The sequence below is a fragment of the Neofelis nebulosa genome, chromosome 3 (assembly GCF_028018385.1).
Source record: "Neofelis nebulosa isolate mNeoNeb1 chromosome 3, mNeoNeb1.pri, whole genome shotgun sequence".
Taxonomy (NCBI): domain Eukaryota; kingdom Metazoa; phylum Chordata; class Mammalia; order Carnivora; family Felidae; genus Neofelis; species Neofelis nebulosa.
Genome location: NC_080784.1, coordinates 68308676 through 68329269, shown reverse-complemented (window position 1 = coordinate 68329269; position 20594 = coordinate 68308676). Strand labels below are relative to the sequence as shown.

Below are 20594 nucleotides of genomic sequence, written 5' to 3'. Positions count from 1 at the left end.
CAAAAATGTCGTGACCATTTCATTCCCATAAGCAGAAACAGATCTAGAGAGATTAAGTGAGCCAACCCATATCACAGAGATAAATAGTAGCAAATGTGGAACTAAAATAAAAATATTCTAACTACTGTCCTTTGCTAACATTTGAGTTTGTAGTTACAGTAAAAAGTTATTCACCTTGCTAATTTTTTAAATCATGGCAATAATAAATCATAATAAAGTCACAAAAGTAGAATGTTATTAATTTTTTTTTTCATTCATGCCTTGAACTTTGAAAACTTAAAAGCCTAGATTTGAATTCTGGCCTTGAATTATTTATCTTACCTTAAAACTTATTTCAAGATGATGGGCTGAAAACATAATTCAGCTGCCCCTTGCCTATTTAAAAATGTGGTATTCATAGAAGAATATTTTTAAAGATCTATAGTTTTTTTGGAAAGCTAGATATAGAATGCTTAGTGGACAAGAAATATCAGAAATAAGGAAAACAGATGGCATATTACTGAAGAATAAAATCACAGTGATAAATGCTTGAATGAAAATTATATATGATCAATATAGAGTATCAAGGACCAAATTTACCTCCCCACTTGAAGGAACAGCAGCAGCAAAATAGACAAAATATATAAAACAAATATTGTTGAGATAATGGACATTGGATAACAAAGATAGTATTCATTGATAGAGGAAAACAAGGAAAGTAAGTCCTAGAATGGCCTTGGCTTAATACCAGGAGAAAATTTCCAGTCCATGGAGCAGGAAGAAAAAATCTAAACAGACTCCTATAGCCTTTCTAAAATCAGATTGGAACAAAAAATTCAAACAGGCAACGGGAACGAGAGTTTACAGTGAAGAGGTATGTAGGGGACTTCTACCCAAATTGGATTATAGATTCAAGCAAGCCCAGTAAAAATCTTAGCTGATCAATAGGATAGTATAGGTAATACAGAAAGAGATTCATACTTATATAGTCAACTAATCTTTGACAATGGAGTAAAGGAAATTCAATGGAGAAAGGATAGTCTTATCAATAAATAGTTCAGGGAATATTAGATTTTCAAATAGTGAAAAATTAACTTAGATCATACATCATAACTCATGAAAAATTTAAGTCAAAATGGATCCTAAATTTAAATGTAAAGCCCAAACTACAAAACTTCTAGAGGAAAACACAGGAGGAAATCTTTACGAGTTCCTTTCTCTGTTCTGGTTGTTTGTTTGTTTAATCAAGCATTTTTACTCTATTCTTTTTATACTTTTTCTGTATATCCTTCTTTTTTTCTCTCTCTCTCTTTGGATTAAGCCTTATAGTTTCTTTGATTCTCTACCTGGACTTTTTTTTTCCACCCCTGTCATATCTCTTTTTGTATAGGATAAGATTTCTTCCCCCCCATCACCACCTTTTTTTTCCCTTTTCTCCAGGGTTACTTCAATGAACAAATCAAAGCACACCTGGTGGAAGTTCCAACCTACCACTACGAGCAGTGAAATAAAGCAACCAAAGACGCTACAACAGAGTCCACACGACACACTCCAAAAACACTTCCTGTAGTGACAGGCCCTAGACAGTGTATGACCACTTTTTAATATAGTAGTACTTGCAGGTGCAGGACACACTGCAAGCTATTAAAATGTGTAAAGGACAGAAAACTAGCCAAAATAATGAACCAGAAGAATTTTCCTTGAACACAATTCCAGGAAGAAATTACAGCCAGAGAACTGCTCAAAAACAGATATAAACAATATATCTGAACAAGAATTTAGGATAATAGTCATAAGAGTAATAGCTGGGTTTGAAAAAGCATAGAAGACAGCAGAGAATCTATTGCTGCAGAGATTAAGGACCTAAGAAATAGTCATGATGAATTAAGAAATAAGTGAATTAAGAAATAAGTGAAATGCAAAATAAACTAAATGCTGTGATGGCACAGATGGAAGAAACAGAGGAGAGAATCGGTGAAACAGAAGACAAAATTATGGAAAATGATGAAGTTGAGAAAAAGAGGGAAGGAACATTTCTAGACTGTGAGGTGAGTATCGGGGACCTAAGTGATTCAATGAAATAAAATAATACCCATATAATAGGAGTTCCAGAAGAAGAAGAAGAAGAAGAAGAAGAAGAAGAAGAAGAAGAAGAAGAAAAGAGAGAAAGGAGCAGAAGGTTTTTTTGAACAAATTATAGCTAAAACTTCTCTAATCTGAGGAAGGGTGCAAGCATCCAATCCAGGAGGCACAGAGAACTCCCTTCAAAATCAACAAAAACAAGTAAACATCATGACATATCACAATGAAACTGGCAAAATACAAAGATAAAGAGAGAATTCTGAAAGCAGCCAGGGACAAACAGGTTTCAACATACAAGGGTAGACACATAAGGGTAGTCACAGATCTGTTCACTGAAACTTGGCAGGCCAGAAGGGTGTGACAGGAAAATTCAATGTACTGAATAGAAAAAACAAAAAACAAACAAACAAAAAAACCCATACAGTCAAGAATCCTTTATCCAGCAAGATGTCATCCAGAATATAAAGAGAGATAAAAGCTTTCCCAGACAAACAAAAACTGAAGGAGTTAATGACCACTACACCAGTCTTGCAGAAGATCCTAAGAGGAACTCTGTGAGTGGAAAACAGCCAAGACTACAAAGAACCAGATAACACAGTAACTCTAAATTCATATCTTTCAAAATTACTCTGAATGTAAATGGACTAAATGACCTAATCAAAAGACATAGGGTATCAGAATGGGTAAAACAAAAACAGGATCCATCTATATGCCGCCTACTAGAGACTTGTTTTAGATCAGAAGACACCTGCAAATTGAAACTGAGGGGATGGAGAACCACCTATCATGCTACTGGATATCATAAGAAAGCTGATGTAGCCATACTTATATCAGACAAAATAGATTAAACAAAAATTTTTTTATGTTCATTTTTGAGAGAGAGAGACAGAGCATGAGTGGGGGAGGGGCAGAGAGAGAAGGACACACAGAATCTGAAACAGATTCCAGGCTCTGATTGAGCTGTCAGCACAGACCCCAATGCGGGGCTGGAACCCACAAACCGTGAGAATATGACCTGAGCCAAAGTCAGATGCTTAACCAACTGAGCCACCCAGGCGCCCCCAAACAAAATAGATTTTAAAACAAAGACTAACAAGAGATGAAAGGGCATTATATCATAATTAATGGGTCTATCCATCAGGAAGAGCTAACAATTGTAAATGTTTGTGTCCTCAATGTGGAAGAACCCAAGTATATAAATCAATGACAAACATAAGTAAATGTATAGATAACAAGTCTGTGATTGTAGGGAACTTTAAACTCCACTTAACAGCAATTGACACATCATCTAGGCAGAAAATCAACAAGGAAACAATATGTCTCAGTGACACATTGGACTGGATGGACTTAATTGATATATTCAGAACTTTTAATCCAAAAGCAGAATACACATTCTTTTCAAGTGCACATGGAACATTCTTCAAAATAGATCATATCCTGGTTTATGAAAAAGTCCTCAACAAAAGTCCTCAACAAATATAAAAGGACTGAGATCATACTATGCATATTTTCAAATCATAACTCTAGAAAACTAGAAATCAACCACAAGAAAAAAAATTGGGAAGCCTCCAAATATATGGAGGTTAAAAAAAATCATACTACAGAATGAATGGGTCCACCAGGAAATTAAATAAATGAAAAAATATATGAAGTCAAATTAAAATGAAAATACGATACTCCAAACCCTTTGGGATGCAGCAAAGGCAGTCCTAAGAGGAAAATATGCAATCCAGGCCTATCTCAAGAAGCAAGAAAGGTCCCAAATACAGAAATTTATCTCACACCTAAAGGAACTAGAAGCAGAACAACAAAGAAACCCTAAAGACGGCACTAGAGGAGAAATAATAAAGATTAGAGCAGAAATAAACAATATAGAATCCAAAAAAAAATATAGTAGAACAGATCAATGAATCTAACAGCTGGGTTTATTTTTTAATTAATTTATTTTTTAATTTACATCCAAATTAGTTAGCATATAGTGCAACAATGATTTTAGGAGTAGATTCCTTAGTGCCCCTTACCCATTTAGCCCATCCTCCCTCCAACAACCCCTCCCGTAACCCTCAGTTTGTTCACCATATTATGAGTCTCTTCTGTTTTGTCCCCCTCTCTGATTTTATATTATTTTTGTTTCCCTTCCCTTATGTTCATCTGTTTTGTCTCTTAAGGTCCTCATATGAGTGCAGTCATATAATTTTTGTCTTTCTCTGACTAATTTCACTTAGCATAATACCCTCCAGTTCCATCCATGTAGTTGCAAATGGCAAGATTTCATTCATTTTGATTGAAACAGCTGTTTTTTTGAAAAAAAATAAACAAAATTGATAAACCTCTATCCGGACTTCTCAAAAATAAAAGAGGACCCAAATGAATAAAAATCATGAATGAAAGAGGACAGATCATAGCCAACATCACAGAAATACAATTATCGAGGAACACTATTAAAAATCATATGCCGACAAACTGTACAACCTGGAGGAAATGGACAAATTCCTAGACACTATCAAGACTCAAAAGGGAAGAAATAGGAAATTTGGACAGACCCATAACCAGTGAAGAAATTGAATCAGTTATCAAAAATTTCCCAACAAATAAGAGTCCTGGGCCAGATGGCTTCCCAGGGCACTTCTCCAGACATTTAAAGCAGAGCTAAAACCTATCCTTCTCAAGCTGTTCCAAAAAATAGTCATGGAAAGAAAGCTTCTAGACTCACTATGAAGCCAGCATTACCTTGATTCCCAAACCAGACAGAGACCCACTAAAAAGAAGAATTACAGGCCAATATCCCTGATGAACAAGGATGTAAAAATTCTCAACAAGATACTATCAAATCAAATTCAACAGTATATTAAAAGAATTATTCACCACGATCATGTGGGATTCATTCCTGGGCTGCAAGGCTGGCTCAATTACCACAAATCAACCAATGTGATACATCACATTAATAGAACAAAGGATAAGAACCATACAATCCTATCAATAGGTGCAGAAAAATCATTTGACAAATAATGAATTCTTTCTTAATAAAAACCATTAAGAAAGTTGGGATAGAAAGAAAATACCTTAACATCATAAAAGCCACATATGAAAATCCCACAGGTAATATAATCCTCAATGGGGAAAAACTGAGATCTTTTCCCCTGAGATAAGGAACACGACAAGGATGTCCACTCTCACCATTGTTGTTTAACAATGTTGGAAGTCCTAGTCCCAGCAATTAGACAATAAAATGAAATAAAAGGCATCCAAATTGGCAAAGAAGAAGTCAAACTTTCACTTTTTGAAGATTACATGATACTCTACATGGAAAAACTGCTAGAACTGATACATGAATTCAGCAAAGCCTCTGGATATAAAATCAATGTACAGAAATTGGTTGCATTTCTTTACACAGATAATGAAGCAACAGGAATAGATATCAAGGAATTTACCCCACTTACAATTGCACCAAGAATGATAAAATACCTAGGAATAAACCTAACCAAAGAGGTAAAAGTTCTGTAAGCTGAAAACTATAGAAAGCTTATGAAAGAAATTGAAGAAGATACAAAGAAATGGAAAAATTTTCCATGCTCATGAACTGGGAGTACAAATATTGTTAAAAAGTCAATAACATCCAAAGCAATCTACACGTTCAATGCAATCCCAATCAAAATAGCACCAGAATTCTTAACAGAGCTAGAACAAACAATGTAAAATTTGTATGGAACCACAAAAGAACCTGAATAGACAAAGTAATGTTGAAAAAGAAAACCGAGCCTGGAGGCATCATAAAATAGGACTTTAGCATATATTACAAAGATGTAATTATCAAGACAGTATGGTATTGGCACTAAAACAGACACATAGACCAATGGAATAGAATAGAGAACCCAGAAATGGACCCACAAATAATCTTCAACAAAGCAGGAAAGAGTATTCAATGGGGAAAAGAAAAAAATAATCTTCAACAAAGCAGGAAAGAGTATTCAATGGGGAAAAGAAAAAAAAACACAGTTTTTTTTAGCAAATGGTGCTGGGAGAACTGGACAGCAACATTCAGAAGAATGAAACTGCACCATACACCATACACAAAATATATTCTTACACCATACACAAAAATAAATTCAAAAATGAAGGAAAGACCTAAGTGTGAGACAGGAAACCATCAAAATCCTAGAGGAAACAATAGGCAGCAATCTCTTTGACTTAGGCTGCAGCAACTTCTTACTTGGCATGTCCCTGGAGGCAAGGGAAATAAAGGCAAAAATGAACTATAGGGATGTCATCAAGATAAAAAGCTTCTACAAAGTAACAGAAACAATCAACAAAACTAAAAGGCAACTAACGGAATGGGAGAAGATATTTACAAATGACATATTGGATAAAGGATTAGTATCAAAAATCTATAAAGAACTTTTCAAACTCAATACCTGAAAGACAAATAATCCAGTGAAGAAATGGGCACAATGCATGAACAGACATTTTTCCAAAGAAGACATCCAGATGGCCAACAGACAAATGAAAAGATGATCAACATCGTTCATCATCAGGGAAATACAAATCAAAACCACCCTGAGATACAACTTCAGACTAGTCAGAGTGGCTAAAATAAACAACTCATGAAACAACAGATGTTGGTGAGGATGTGGAGAAAGGGTCACCCTATTGCACTGTTTGTGGGAATGCACACTGGTGCAACCACTCTGGAAAACTGGAGGTTCCTAGAAATCTATCCAAAGGATACAGGAGTGCTGATTCATAGGGGCACATGTACCCCAATATTTATAGCAGCACTATCAATGATAGCCAAATTATGGAAAGAGCCCAAATGTCTATCAACTGATGAATGGACAAAGAAGATGAGGTATGTGTATACAATGGGATACTACTTGGAGGTGAAAAAGAATGAAATCTTGCCATTTGCAACAAAGTGGATGCAACTGGAGAGTAATATGCTAAGTGAAATAAGTCAGTCAGAGAAAGACATATATCATTTGTTTTCACTCATATGTGGAATTTGAGAAACTTGACAGAAGACTGTAGGGGAAGGGAATGAATAATAAGTTACCAACAGAGAGAGGCAAACCATAAGAGACTCTTAAATACAGACAACAAGCTGAGGGTTGATGGGAGTGAGACACTGGGGGGGGGGGCGTAGGGAAAATGGGTGATAGGCATTGAGGAGGCCACTTGTTGGGATGAGCGCTGGGAGTTGTATGTAAGTGATGAATCATAGGAATTTACTCCCAAAGCCAAAACTACACTGTATACACTGTGTGTTAGCTAACTTGACAATAAATTTTTTTTAAAAAAGGAAACTACAAATTAAATGTATTTCAAGTATAAATGTATTAATTCCAATTGAAATTAAATCCATTAACTCCATTAATGATATAATACTATATTCCAATTAGAATGTATAAATTTTAAAAGGCTCACTATGGCAAGTATTGGCTAGGATGTGAAGTAATTCAACCTTTGATACATTGCATATGAGAATGTGACATTGCACAATGCCTTCAGAAAGCAAAATTCTACACTAAAATATAATGACATAAAGATCAGTGGTCATCTTGTGATGGGGACCTTAAAGAGGTAAGTGGTAATACAAATGTAAACAAACTTTTAGGGGTGTTGGATATGCCTATTATCTCAACTGTAGTGATGGTTTAGTATGTACTAAAAATTAAATTGCACATTTTAACTATGTGAAGTTTAATTTGTGTATTAAACTTTTAATAAAACCATTTTTAAAAGAAAAATGTATAGAACTACACAGTTTGTAATTCAATTTGATTATGACTCAAAGAAAACTTGAAATAGTAATGGCTTAAACAAATGAGGATGTTTTTATATTTTTTCCTCCCAAGATAAGAATTTCAGGATTCCAGTTTTCATTAATGTTGTGGGCTTCTTAGTTTTTTTCTGTTCAATTGTTATTAGTGTTGAGTGTTTTCCTTATAGGCTCAGGAACGTACCTCTACTTCCAGTAATCAAAAGCATGTCATAAGCAATTTGAAAGAGAAAAGTGAAAAAGGAGAGAAGCCTGTACTACTCGACCTTATTTTAAACAGGCTTTCTCATTTCTGTATGGCTCTTTGGCCAAAATTTGTCTTTTGGCAATCTCTCTCAAAAGAAAGTCTGTGATATATAGTTTTCATTTTCTTTGTTTAGCTTTACACATTGCCTTTCCAAACTAAATTGAAGTTTTTATAGTTTCTATTATTAATGAAGAAGACTAGAATGGATATTGGATTGATATCTAGCAGTATGTGCCAGAGGCACCAATAGTCCTTTTCATAAGTAGGTATAGATGCAAGAAAGAGAAAAGTTCTCAAGATTAGCAATTGTAAAGTGTATGTAGTATGATTCCTGGGGAATCAAATCCTGCATATTCTACCTCCCCACCTGCCTCATCCCTGACAGTAGTACTAGATATACGTACCAGACAGAGGAGAAATGACAATGTGAGATGGGGTTGAAGAAAGAACAATGTCTCACATAGCCTGCTATTGTGGAGGATAAATGGAGCATCTACATCCAAATTAGTAGACAACAAAGGACCCCATGCAAAAAATGCAATCTCCCAATCTTATTTTCTATTAAAAAAAAGCCAGAAGACACACAGAAGAGGCATATATAGCTTTTCCATCTAGGGCCCAAAAACATTTCGGAGATCCGAAGGAAAATATCAAGTAAGATGATTTAAAAAAAAACCCAAAAATTCATCAAATGAGCAGGTACTACCATGGATTAGACAAGAAATTCGACAGATGTGAGAAATCATGAACATTGAAATCAAAATGATTTTCATTAGCTCTTTTTTATTTGTTGGTAAAGTGGAATGTTTTCTCACTGGGTGTTAAATATTGTCTAAAGTCCTAAGAAATATCTTAAAATATATAATGTATTCAATATTAAAAGGTATTTTTTGGAAATGTATAAAAAACGAATTTTCATTATCAAAGAGAATATAAACAAGCTAATCAATGAAAAGGTTAGAGCCAGTCTGAAATTATACTATTTTAATCTATGATTCTATTGAATTTATGCCAATGCATTTAAAAAAGCATTATAAACAAGAAATTTTCCAAGGGATCATAAATTATCCAAATCGGACCAAGAAGAAGTAGAAAGCCTGAGTAACTTTATACTTATGACAGTTTGAAAGATAATCAAGGATCTTATATCTGAGGTACAGATGATTTTATAGATGAAATTTGACAAGAATCATTAATGGATAGTTCCATATTATATAAAATATATTTAAAAAAAGATTATCAGTTCAACCAGACAAGATAGTCAATAAATTTAACTACTTTTGAAATGTAAATACAATCAGGGTGTGATAATTTAAGAAATTAGAGAATTGTCATACATAGTTATGTTTCTTACTTTCAGCAATAGCTTGAAGCAATGTTAGCTAGAAGCAAAAATATTCATTTCTACCTGAATGAACACGCATTTATTGCAGTTTGCTTAAATCTAAAAGGGCAAATGGACTTCGAGACAAGTCTGAGTCTAGTTCTGCAGGATAATAAGAGCTATAACCTTATTTTCTCTTGAGCTGAAAAAATAGGTGTAATAAGAAAATATACCTGTTTCCAGAATGAATTACCTATAAAATTATTTATTCTTTTCCTTACAGGTAATTAAAGATAGAAATTTCTGTAACTAGTGTCAATTTATAGTTGGAATTAAAAATAACTGAAGTTTACCAGTCTTATTGATAACAAGTAGAGCCTTATAACAGACTAAGTCAAAGAGAACTCATAGCAAATTTACTTAGTATAGCAAATATTATGAAACCTGTGTTATATCTTTTAGGCCTAGAGGGGAGAAATATTGTCAAATCTCAAAAATTTAAGAACAGAAAAATAATTAACAGATAACACATTGACTATTGGAAAGGATACCTTTTTAAAGTTCTTAATGCAAATGTAGGTTTCTTTTTTGAGTAGAACCTGATGACTGGTAAAAATTGGTTCATTTTCCAATTTTATAAGTGTTTGAAATCATTTTCCAAATTGCTTTCCCAGGTAACCTTACAATCAGCAATGCAAGAGAAATGCATGACCATGACAGACTAGGTGGCACAGTTGGAGGGACGTCACTCCACAAGAGGGGGCAAGAGTGGCCTCACTAACTCAACGTCGCCTGTGAAACGCGCCCATGATGACCTTTAGCCGGGTGATTTGGAAACTGCATTTCCACAATAAGGTAGGCGATGTTGCCAGTTACGATGTGGGTGAATGGACATCGCATCCTGAGCTTTTCCCAGGTTATAAGCAGATGGTTGCTCCCCTCGCCCGGTGGGCTGCCAGCCAGTCATAGCTCCTCTCTGCCTTGGCGGGAGTTGGGGCGGGGGGGGGGGGGGGGGGGAGGAAACAAAAGGCATTCTGGGAAGGACCGAGTGCTCAAGTTCAGGGGAGTGGAGGTGGCTTGACACCTTTTCCCTGGGTCAGGGACATGGGTCCTGCTGGCTCCGCAATTGATCCGCAGCTCCGAGGACTGGCTACCCCTGTTCAAACCTTCTGTCACTAAGAATGTCATCCAGGACATAGCCAGCCTCCAGGGGCATGCACACCTTTCCAGGCCTGGCCTTAGCCCGCCCTGCGGCTTAACCCCCAGTCAAGTACAACCTCAGCCTCCAGTGTGCCCCTTTCCACCAGGAACCCTGTTACTATTGCTGGACTGTAGACCTCATGTCTTGGGATGTTGCAGTGAGTGAGGTGTTCATGCCTTTCCTTTTCTTGGTAAAAGGAAAGATCAGCAGCTGCACCCAGGCTTCCGGTTAGGTGATAGGTAGCTGATGTTTCCATACACACTGCATATAATTTTAGCCAAAAGACGAACCTCTAGGTTTTCTAGCTGCCTTGTGTGGTTTTATTGAGAATAGAGGCATAATGCCTTCAGCTTTTGAGTGTTCATTAAAGCATGTGGACTTGCAATGGGAACACTGGCCTGTCCAGTCCTGCACCCTCTGGTCTTTGGGGCTTCTTGGGCTTTCATCTGCCCGCCCTTTCCAGGGTGCCCTGAGTCTCTTCCTGACCCCAGCAGGCTCTCTCATGTCCCCATGAGGGCTCCTGCTCCCGCTCCCTCAGGGCTCTACCCTTTTTTGTGCTGCTCCTTATTCACTCTGATCTGACAACACGGAATCCCTGTCTACCTTTTAGTATATTGCATGAATGGAAGGCTCACCACTGAGCAGTGGATATTTGAGACATAGATTTATCTATTCTCTTTTGGATTATTCACAGTACTTAACACAGTACTGCATTATTATAATTGTGCACATTTTGCTGTGGTGAGTTAAGTTTCCGTATTAAGCAGGTAAAAGCACAGAAGGCTTAATTAGAAGTGTGGAAAGAGTGCCAGTGTTGTAAAACCTGACAATGTAATAATCATAACCAAAGTAACACAAACCAAAAGTCTATGCAGATGTGAGAGGTAGAGACATTTAGTGTATTCTGTGTATTTTTTTGTGGTAACTTAAAAAGCATTTTATCTAAATAATTTTAAAATTAAGAAATAAAGGAAAAGATGTGCATGATTCAAAGCTGTGCAATTAATCATCAAATAACTAAAAACTGAAAACTTTAAAAATAGTTAATCCTGAAAAATAGGACCTGAATCAGGGGACGGAGGCTGATAACTTCTTTTTGTTTTAATATCCTATTTTTAAAATCGTTGTCACTCGTACATAAAACAGAATTAAAGGAGAGTTGTTAATATTAGGGAAACAAAGGTTTCCTTTTTATTTTTTACCCCGAGTTTGTTAATTTAACTTCAGGTTATTTCTTTTCATATATGTACAAATATTTTACTTATTCTTTTTACTTCACAACCCAAACTTTTCTTTTTTCCTAATTACTTAAGGAAAACACATAATTTTAATTATAATTTTGTTTTGCAAGTAACCCAGATAATATCTCAATCAAGTCTACAGCCTAAACAATGAAGTACATTTCAATTACATGAAAATTATTAAATGAAAATAGGCATGACATCAAATAAGAATCATTAAGTACTTTTATAATTTTCAGTTAACTTGTATCTAAATATTTATTCTGAACTGCTTTCTCTCTGGGAAATAATGCTCAAAATAAATTCAAAATTCAATCAGTGAAAACATTTCTTTTTTATTAAACCAGAATTTTGTAGAGATATTTTTCTTTGAGTTCAATGGTGAGATATAGTACATAGTTCCTATCATATTGTATATGGATTTTATGGGCTGACTTCTATGTAAAAACTAGCTCCAGAGAAAATCTTTCTGAATATGAATCAGCCAAGTTAAAAATAGTATTTGGATCAAATCCATATCTGAATCAGAGACAGATTTTTCTTTTTCTGCTTCTTTAAACATAGTTTCATTCAACCTAGAACCCATGTATTATAGTTTTACATTTTATTTCTAATGACAAAGTGTAATATTACTATTATACCAGAAAAGAGTGAATAGTTTCTTTCTAAAATGTGTATGTGTTGCTATAATTGATGTTATATCCTAGTGATTAAAATAAAATAGAAATACATGAATTAAGGCTCAAGCAACTAATTTATAGAATTTTCAGTAGAAACAGTGATTAATATAATATGCATTGCCTAAAAGAGCTGAGCTAGAGTACAAAGAGACTATGATAATGGAATATTTTTCCTGTGTGCAGACATAAATATTTGTATTCTGCCCACACATTATTTTGAACAACCATTGGGAAAAACAGACAGTTATGCGCTAATATAATTAGCATATCCATGTCTGAGGGATAATACTATAATTGATTATATAAATCACAGAAGTATATAACAGGATCATAACTACTGACAATTATTTAGGTTGAAGGTGAAACAAAAAATATAGTTTTAGAAATTACATAAAATGCCAAGTTATTTTAAAATATTTGCTATAAGGAATAAATTATATATGCTGGACTCTATGTCAGTGAAGGATATACTAAGTAGCAAATATGTTTACATGAGTGAATAAATAATATTGTTTTAACATTTTATTGTCAGAATGAGTTCTTTTCCTTTACTACCAACTGAATAATTCAACTTTTTTTGAAAATAATTTTTATCATTAAGTATCAGGATTTATCTAGTTTCTGATTTAAAGAAATGGTCCCAATATTTCAGCCATAAAGAATGGTATTTGCTGTGAGATACTGGTAACTGCTGTTTAGTAGATGAAACATATAGAGAAAAGCTTATGAATGGCAGTAGGCATTATGTGTTTGTTTTTCTTTTTTCTTTTTTTTTTAGTAATTGAGGTAATTAGTGTTTTTATCCTCTAATCTGTTACATCGGTAGAGTTTTCTTTTTCTTTTCTTTCTTTTTCTTTCTTCCTTTTTATTTATTTATTTATTTATTTATTTATGCATTTATTTATTTATTTGAGAGAGAGAGAAAGAGAGAGTTCGAGTGGGGGAGAGGCCGAGAGGGGTAGAGAGAGAGAATCCCAAGCAGGCTCCCTACTGTCAGTGCGGCGTCAACAGGAGGCTCGATCTCAGCAACTATGAGATCATGACCTGAGCTGAAATCAGTAGTTGGACTGACTGACCCACCCAGGCACCCTTGATAGAATTTTCTAATTTATATCTGTCTTTGGGGTTTTTTTGCATCTATGGTCCTAGGTAGGTTTGCCTTTAAACCCCACTGTTGTGTCTCTTGTCTCTTACTCATTTGATGAGTTTTTACATGTGAATTGATGATTGGCTGAGCTGGGAGTATCCTATGAGGCTGGGTTGAGGATTTTTTACTTCATAGAGATTGGATTTTGGTTCTGCCAAGTACTCCAAATAGTTCCCACTTAACAACAACAACAAAAATCCCATTAAAATTTTTTTAAATTAATGTTCCTAGTTTGGTTTCATTGGGCTTTACCAACAAATAATCTCAAACTCCATATCATTATAAGTATAGGCCGGTATTTACAAATTCTTATATTAAAACAAAGCAAAGCAAAACAAAACAAAAAACAAACCTCTATCTAGAACCCAAGCAAAGCAGACATGTTTTTATATGTATGTGTCTCCTTTTGCTAGAAATGCAGATTCCCCGTCCCCCCCCACACTGTCCTTTTACTGAGCCTGTGTTTTTGGTTTTACAAGGGAATAGAAATGAGTTTGTATTCTCTGTTCCTTTCCTTCTCACTTTGCATGAGCCCAAACCCTTGCCTTTTGTTGCCGATGTGATTCCTAAATCCCAAAGCTCTATATTAGGCAAATACTTTGAATGTAAATGTGGATCCATTGCTTGATTATTCATATGTTCCCGGGCTATGTATTTCATTTGCACAGTTGGGAATTTCCATTTATAACTTCTGTGGTTTACCTGGTATTCATGTTAGCACAGATGCCCTGTTTCCCTTTCTTGAAATTCTGTATATTTACCTGTCTCAATTGCATAGCGTCTGAAAAAATTGCCACAGGTTCCTTTATGGCAAAATCAGAGGAATATTTTCTATAAATATTTATAGTGGCATTAAAGTATCTTTCCTTAAGATGATTTGCCTCGTCTTCAGTCACTGGGTTCTGGTTTTGAAAACTACATTACTTGTATAAACAGGATAATGAGTTGTTATTTTTCATGGTGGTAGCTGACATATTTACCTTCTCATTGACTTTCAATTTTATTTTGATTATATTGATTAAACAACCTTCTACTTGGCTGCCTATCTATGCCTCCTGGAATATTATGAACTACTAAATGTCAATATATTGTCTTGAGAGTCCAGACACAGTGCTAGCCTCCTCAGCCATCCTGCATATGAAGAATTAAAACATTCTTACAACTTAAGGTAAAAAGTGTCATAATATGAACATTGCCATTCTGTAATGCTATTATCCATGTTGAAATTAGGAAGCTCGGTTCAGGGAAACATCTTCCATTGTTAACTGTGGCTAGAGGATGGCCATTACCAAACTTCTCAAAAGATGTTGGTATCTTCTCACTAGTGCAGTCCTTATTACCTAATAAAGGGAATGACCTCTGGGCCTTTCCAAGGAATATAATTAGTAGAAATTTGATATAATAAGAACATAATAAATAGAACTGCAGTTATTACATAGTAAATCCATTGTTACACTAAAGATATACTGACATCTCAATCTCATTTAGTATAGGGAATCATTATGTTCATGGTTCAAGGTGATATTACAGTGGTATATTTGCCTAGCTCTGACTTTCCTTGCCAGAACACTCAATTTTTAGCCAGTAGTAAGTCCATTTTTCAGTGTATTATTCTTTGTCTCGCCTCATGTTATTCCTACTCAGATCTAACTCCTTAAGACACATCTCTGTTCAGGTTACCCAGGTTCCTTCTAACACATATTTAATAAACTATTTTCCCCCATTTATGGTAAGGAAATTAAACTCTTTATTATTTTTATTATTTTTGAGAGAGAGAGAGAAAGCAAGCGGGGGAGGGGTAAGAGAGAGGGGGAGAGAAAGAATCCCAAGCAGGCTCCATGCTGTCAGCGCAGAGCTCAATGTGGAGCTCGATCTCATGAACCATGAGATCATGCCCTGAGCCAAAATCAAGTCAGATGCTTAACCAACTGAGCCACCCAGGCTCCTGAGATCCTTTTTTTTTTCTTTTCTTTTTTTCTGCCACAGAAGCCATATTCAAAATTAAAATGATGCTCTGTTCTCACCGTGGTCATCACCACCAAAAAATAAGTGTTGAATATCCTGACAAGAACAAGCTTTGTCACGTGAGGTATCTACTTCAGATGGAGTCACTATGCAGCCTGCAGACAAAGAAATCTGCTTTTCATTTTATTTATTTATTTATTTATTTATTTATTTATTTATTTATTTTCAGTAAAAGGAGAATGGATGTTACTGTTAGCCAGGGAATTTCAAAGGATTTGAATATTTAATTTCCCAGATTTGTGTACTCAGAGGCTATTTTCCTAGGAGTAGAATACCCTCTCCTACCTGATGAGGGAACAAACTTAGATATAATGTAAATCTCATAACTTTATTCTTTATCCTTTGTAATTAGATCCTGAAGCTGCTGTTCAGCAGGGTCTGACCATTATCTATAGAATATAAGAATTTCCAATGAAGCATCATAAAGATACTCTAACTTTCACAGCATGATTTAAATTGCTAATTAACACTTCTGGACCTAAGGGTTTCTTTTTGCAAAGCTCCAAGTGCCATCAAAAGCAGGTTTTCTACAGGACAATTATCATTGCCACTCTACTATTCAAGTACAATAGGCAGTCCCCCCGCCGCCGCCTGCAAAGTATTAACTTTCACATGAACTTCATTCCACTTGACCACAGATAAGTGTTGTGTGGTCACTGCAAAGCACAGGTTGACTTCCACCCTAATTACAGCCATAAACAAAGATTCTCATTTCTTATATAAAAGTGGGAAAGTTAACTCCAAAATAAGATTCTGGCCTCTTGTGGTATCAAGTGTGTTAGCTCTGATTTCCTAGGGAAGAGGGCTGAGGCAAAATATATGTACTACTATATGTATGCTTCATTTGAGGCATTTCTTGGATAAGGAAAACTGAAATGAAAACACAAAGTAGAGGGAGCAAATACAAGATGGTACTTTCACCAAGCTTTCACAAGGAAATACAGACTAGGTTAATGCATCCATCAGGGGAGAATAAGACTACTTTTCCACTTCCTTTGTTTCTTCTTTTCATGTTTCTATTTTGCCTCATGGTGTGTTAACTGTGTGTGTGTCTGTCATGTGTAACCAGGCCCAAGACACCGTGGATGTAGCCATATCTCATGCCTCATGGGGCAATGCCTCATCTGAATTGGGAATTGGTGGGAGGATCCATTTATTCTGTCAGTCTAGTCAACGAAAGCAGAGTGACAGAGCTACTTAAATGCCCACTGAAGCAGCCCTGATGGAAGCTGTACCAAAAGCTAAGCCCCAGTGTTGGGGAATTAGGGGCACTTGGTGATATTAGATGATGAGACAAAGTTGGTTATAAATAGGGCTCACCAGTGAGCAAGTGGGAGAAGATCAAAGGAACAAGTGGGCACACTGCACTGAAGGAGGGACACAAATAAATCTAGTACAATCCTGCTTTTTTCTCCATACCCAACTTAAATATACTTTTAATCTCCGCATATATATTTTCCAACTTCTATTTTCATGTTTTCTGTATACTTTTAAATGTATCTCTTGTAAACAACAAATCGGTGACTCATTATTTTTGTGGATTTTAAAATCTCCATCTTTTAATTACTGTGTTTGAACCAGTTATACTCAACATAATTACCGTTATTTTAGGACTTGTTTCTAAGATGCTAGTTCATATTTCCATTTACTGTACTTTATTTTCTCTATTTTCTTGACAGCTTTGAAGTGTATGTTATTATGCACATAGTTGTATATGTCAGCTTTTCTGCTGCTGACTAGAAAGTAATATATTTTGTAATTCTTTAGTTAAGGTTTATATTTGAGGTATTTTTACCCCTGTTGATTTATGAAATTAATCCAAATATGAATTTCTGAATGAAGACAAGAATATGGTCTCACATTATTTTGTCTTCTCTCTTTCTCTAACACCATAGTGATATTTTCTACAATTTTACGTGGACTTTTGTGAATGCATGTTTTTCTATTTGTTTGGTTCTTTGATTGTATTCAATTTACATATTTCCTCCAGCGTCATCTGTATTATTCTTCCAATTTTCAACCTTTCTTCAAAATTCCTTTCAGGTATGCTTTTTGGTAAACAAAATAAGAGAACTTAACTAATAATATCTTTATTGTACTTTTCATTAAATTACAATTTAAACTGAGAATAAAGGTTTCATAATTTGAAAATTCTGTTCCACGTTTATAGCCAGTATATTTGTCTTGAAGATTCTTTGCCCCTCAGTGTGGTTTTTGGTCCATAGTTATCTCAAATTTTTCAAATTTTTAGTACAGAATTTTCTTTTGTATCATGTTTGGCATACTGAATCCTCTCAATGTGCTTTCTTATATCATTCTTTGATTATGTGAATATGTCATCAGTGATATTTTCTCCATTCCATTTGTTTCTCTTTCCTTCTGGGACTCCTATTATCTGGGATATTGATACTTACAATTTTCATGTCTCAGCATAATTTTATTTAAATCATTTATTTCTTAAACTTCCTAAGGTATTTTTGGGAGTTCATCAGTCTAATTCTTCAGCTCACTAATGTGGTTTTTCATGCATATGTTCTCCTCTTTGGTTTATGATTTGTCTATTTAAACGTATTCTCCCGTGCAGCTCTTATTTTCCGTTGGTTCTGTTTTATGAAAATTCATTACTATGTCATATCACCAATATGTTTCCTTACTCTTTTACAGTTAGTTTTTATTTTCTTAAAGGTAATTTAAATACAGCTGTTTCAGTAATTCTACTTTATTTGGTCATCTCTTTCAGCTCTTATTTCTGTTTTATAGCAGTTCTCTTTTTTTAAGAGTGGGCTCATCTTTCCCTGGTGCTATCAGTCTCTCCCTGTGGTAATGAATGCTGGTGATGGCATCCAAACCACATGCTCTAGTGTATGATGCTCTTGCGAATTTAAGAAGAAAAAAGAGAATGTGGGGAGAATGGAAGTTCCAGGCATTTATAAAATCACATTGACTGCCTATGTTGCCACTCTACCATGTATTTATTTTAGTCCATGTATTTATTCTAGTCAGGAATATCTCTTTGATTCAAAGAAAGAACTGCAAAAGCAGCAGCAACAGCAGAATAATGAATGGTTGCAGAGCTTATGCTGTGGGACAAGCACCTGTGTGTGTGTGTATGTGTGTGGGTGTATTCACTTAATTCCACAGCAACCATATGGAATATACACTATCGTTAGCCCACTTTGCAGAGAAGAAAACTGATACAAAGAGAAGTAATGATTCCTGAGTCTGGCCCAGAGTTTTGGCACTTAACAAAATTTTTCCCAGTTTTCAAATTGTAACCATAATTTAAATATTAATGACTGCTATAGTTATACCATACAAGTTTTGTTATTTTCTATAAAAACCCCTAGATCAATATGTTAAAGTTAATTCAGTTTTGTGAATTCATTTTCTTAAAAGGTTGATTTCAATAATCTGGGAGTTTCATTTGTATCGTGTTGACAGACAATAAGCAGACAAGGTGTTTTACAAGAAAAGAAACATGGAAAAAGTCTTAACGTCACATATTTTATCTTACAAAAATAAAAGTTATCAAAAATTTTGTAAGAGCAAAGAATGCTAACATATTAAAAATGCAGTTTTTCAAAAGGGAAGAAAAGGGGAACGAAGACAAAAAGGAAGGAATTTTAGTGGTAAGGATTTTTTTAAATAAAAGAAAAAAGGAAGAATGTACACTTGAAAATAAAGTGGAAAATGAGTTTGATTTGAAGTAACATCATTGCATCATACTGAAGAGAAGTAAAACAATGCAAATTAGATATATGTCATTGCATTCAAAAGAACATTTCTTCACAGAGGTAGCTGAATGCAGAGTCTATTCTTACCTTTCTTCTAAACAGCAAGTCAACAAATGACAGATAGAAAGAAGTAGAAGATGAATAGGACTGAAAAAGAGAGAAATCACAATAAGAGATGCGTTATCAGGATTAATTATTATTCAACTCAATTACTTGATTTACTGTAAAAAAAAAAAAGCCCTTAAAAACCATCATTTTATGTGTTCTGTATAATCTTTTTGGAGTTTGTATTGGTCAATATTCTGATGCAAAGGGTGAGTTCCACTCTAGATAATTTGAATAAAAAGGATGTATTACAGCATGCCAGATTGCTTATACAACTATTAAGATGCTGAATAGAAAACTGTAGGATGAGATTCTAGAATCTCAAAGCTATACTTCAGAATCAAGCTGCTAAAGGAAGTGCTTCTCCTCATGATCAGGAAGCTGCTAGTAAAATCAGGAGGCATCTTTTTTAGTATGTATATAAATAAGGACTGCCTTAATCTGGTATGCTAAATTAGCTATAGGTACTGGTTCCAGAAAAGCATCACCTCAATTGCAAAATCAGAAAGTTTACACTATAGCTTCAGGGTTCGGTGGGGAGATGTGTGAAGTAGGTGGAGAGCATTGGGGTACAAACTTTTAGTTATAAAATAAGTAAGTCACAGAGATGAAAAGTAGAGCACAGACAGTATAGTCAGTAATAATGCAATAACATTGTATGGAAATGGATGGTAACTTACTGTGATGAGTGTTGAGTAATGTATAGAATTGTTGAATCACTCTGGTGTACAGCAGAAACTGATGTAACATTATATGTCAACTGTACTTCAGTAATTTTTTAAAAAAGACCATAAACAACAGTCAACGTAACTACATAGATAAAAATAAGGGTCAGTATTTTATTTAAACAAACAAAAAAAAGCCATTTCTGCTAAATCAGCAAGCCTCAGAGACTGATTTTAGCTCCAGACCTATGCCACATTTGCTCTCCTCCACATTGATGAATGGGATATTGTGCAAGTGTTTTATCTCAGTTCAAATTTTGAGTGTCATGTGATTGCATCTGATGTGGAACCTGAATTACACTTGGATCAACAACTGAAAGTGAAGAAC

At 34.9% G+C, this 20594-nt stretch overlaps 1 long non-coding RNA gene across 1 annotated transcript in view; it reads left to right on the top strand.

Moving 5' to 3' along the window:
- Positions 1–10121: 10121 nt before the first annotated feature.
- Positions 10122–20594, top strand: part of LOC131506915 (uncharacterized) — a 126582-nt gene continuing 116109 nt past the window's right edge. The window contains exon 1 of the long non-coding RNA XR_009259222.1: positions 10122–10263. This is a non-coding gene — a long non-coding RNA (uncharacterized LOC131506915). The remainder of the gene's footprint in view (positions 10264–20594) is intronic.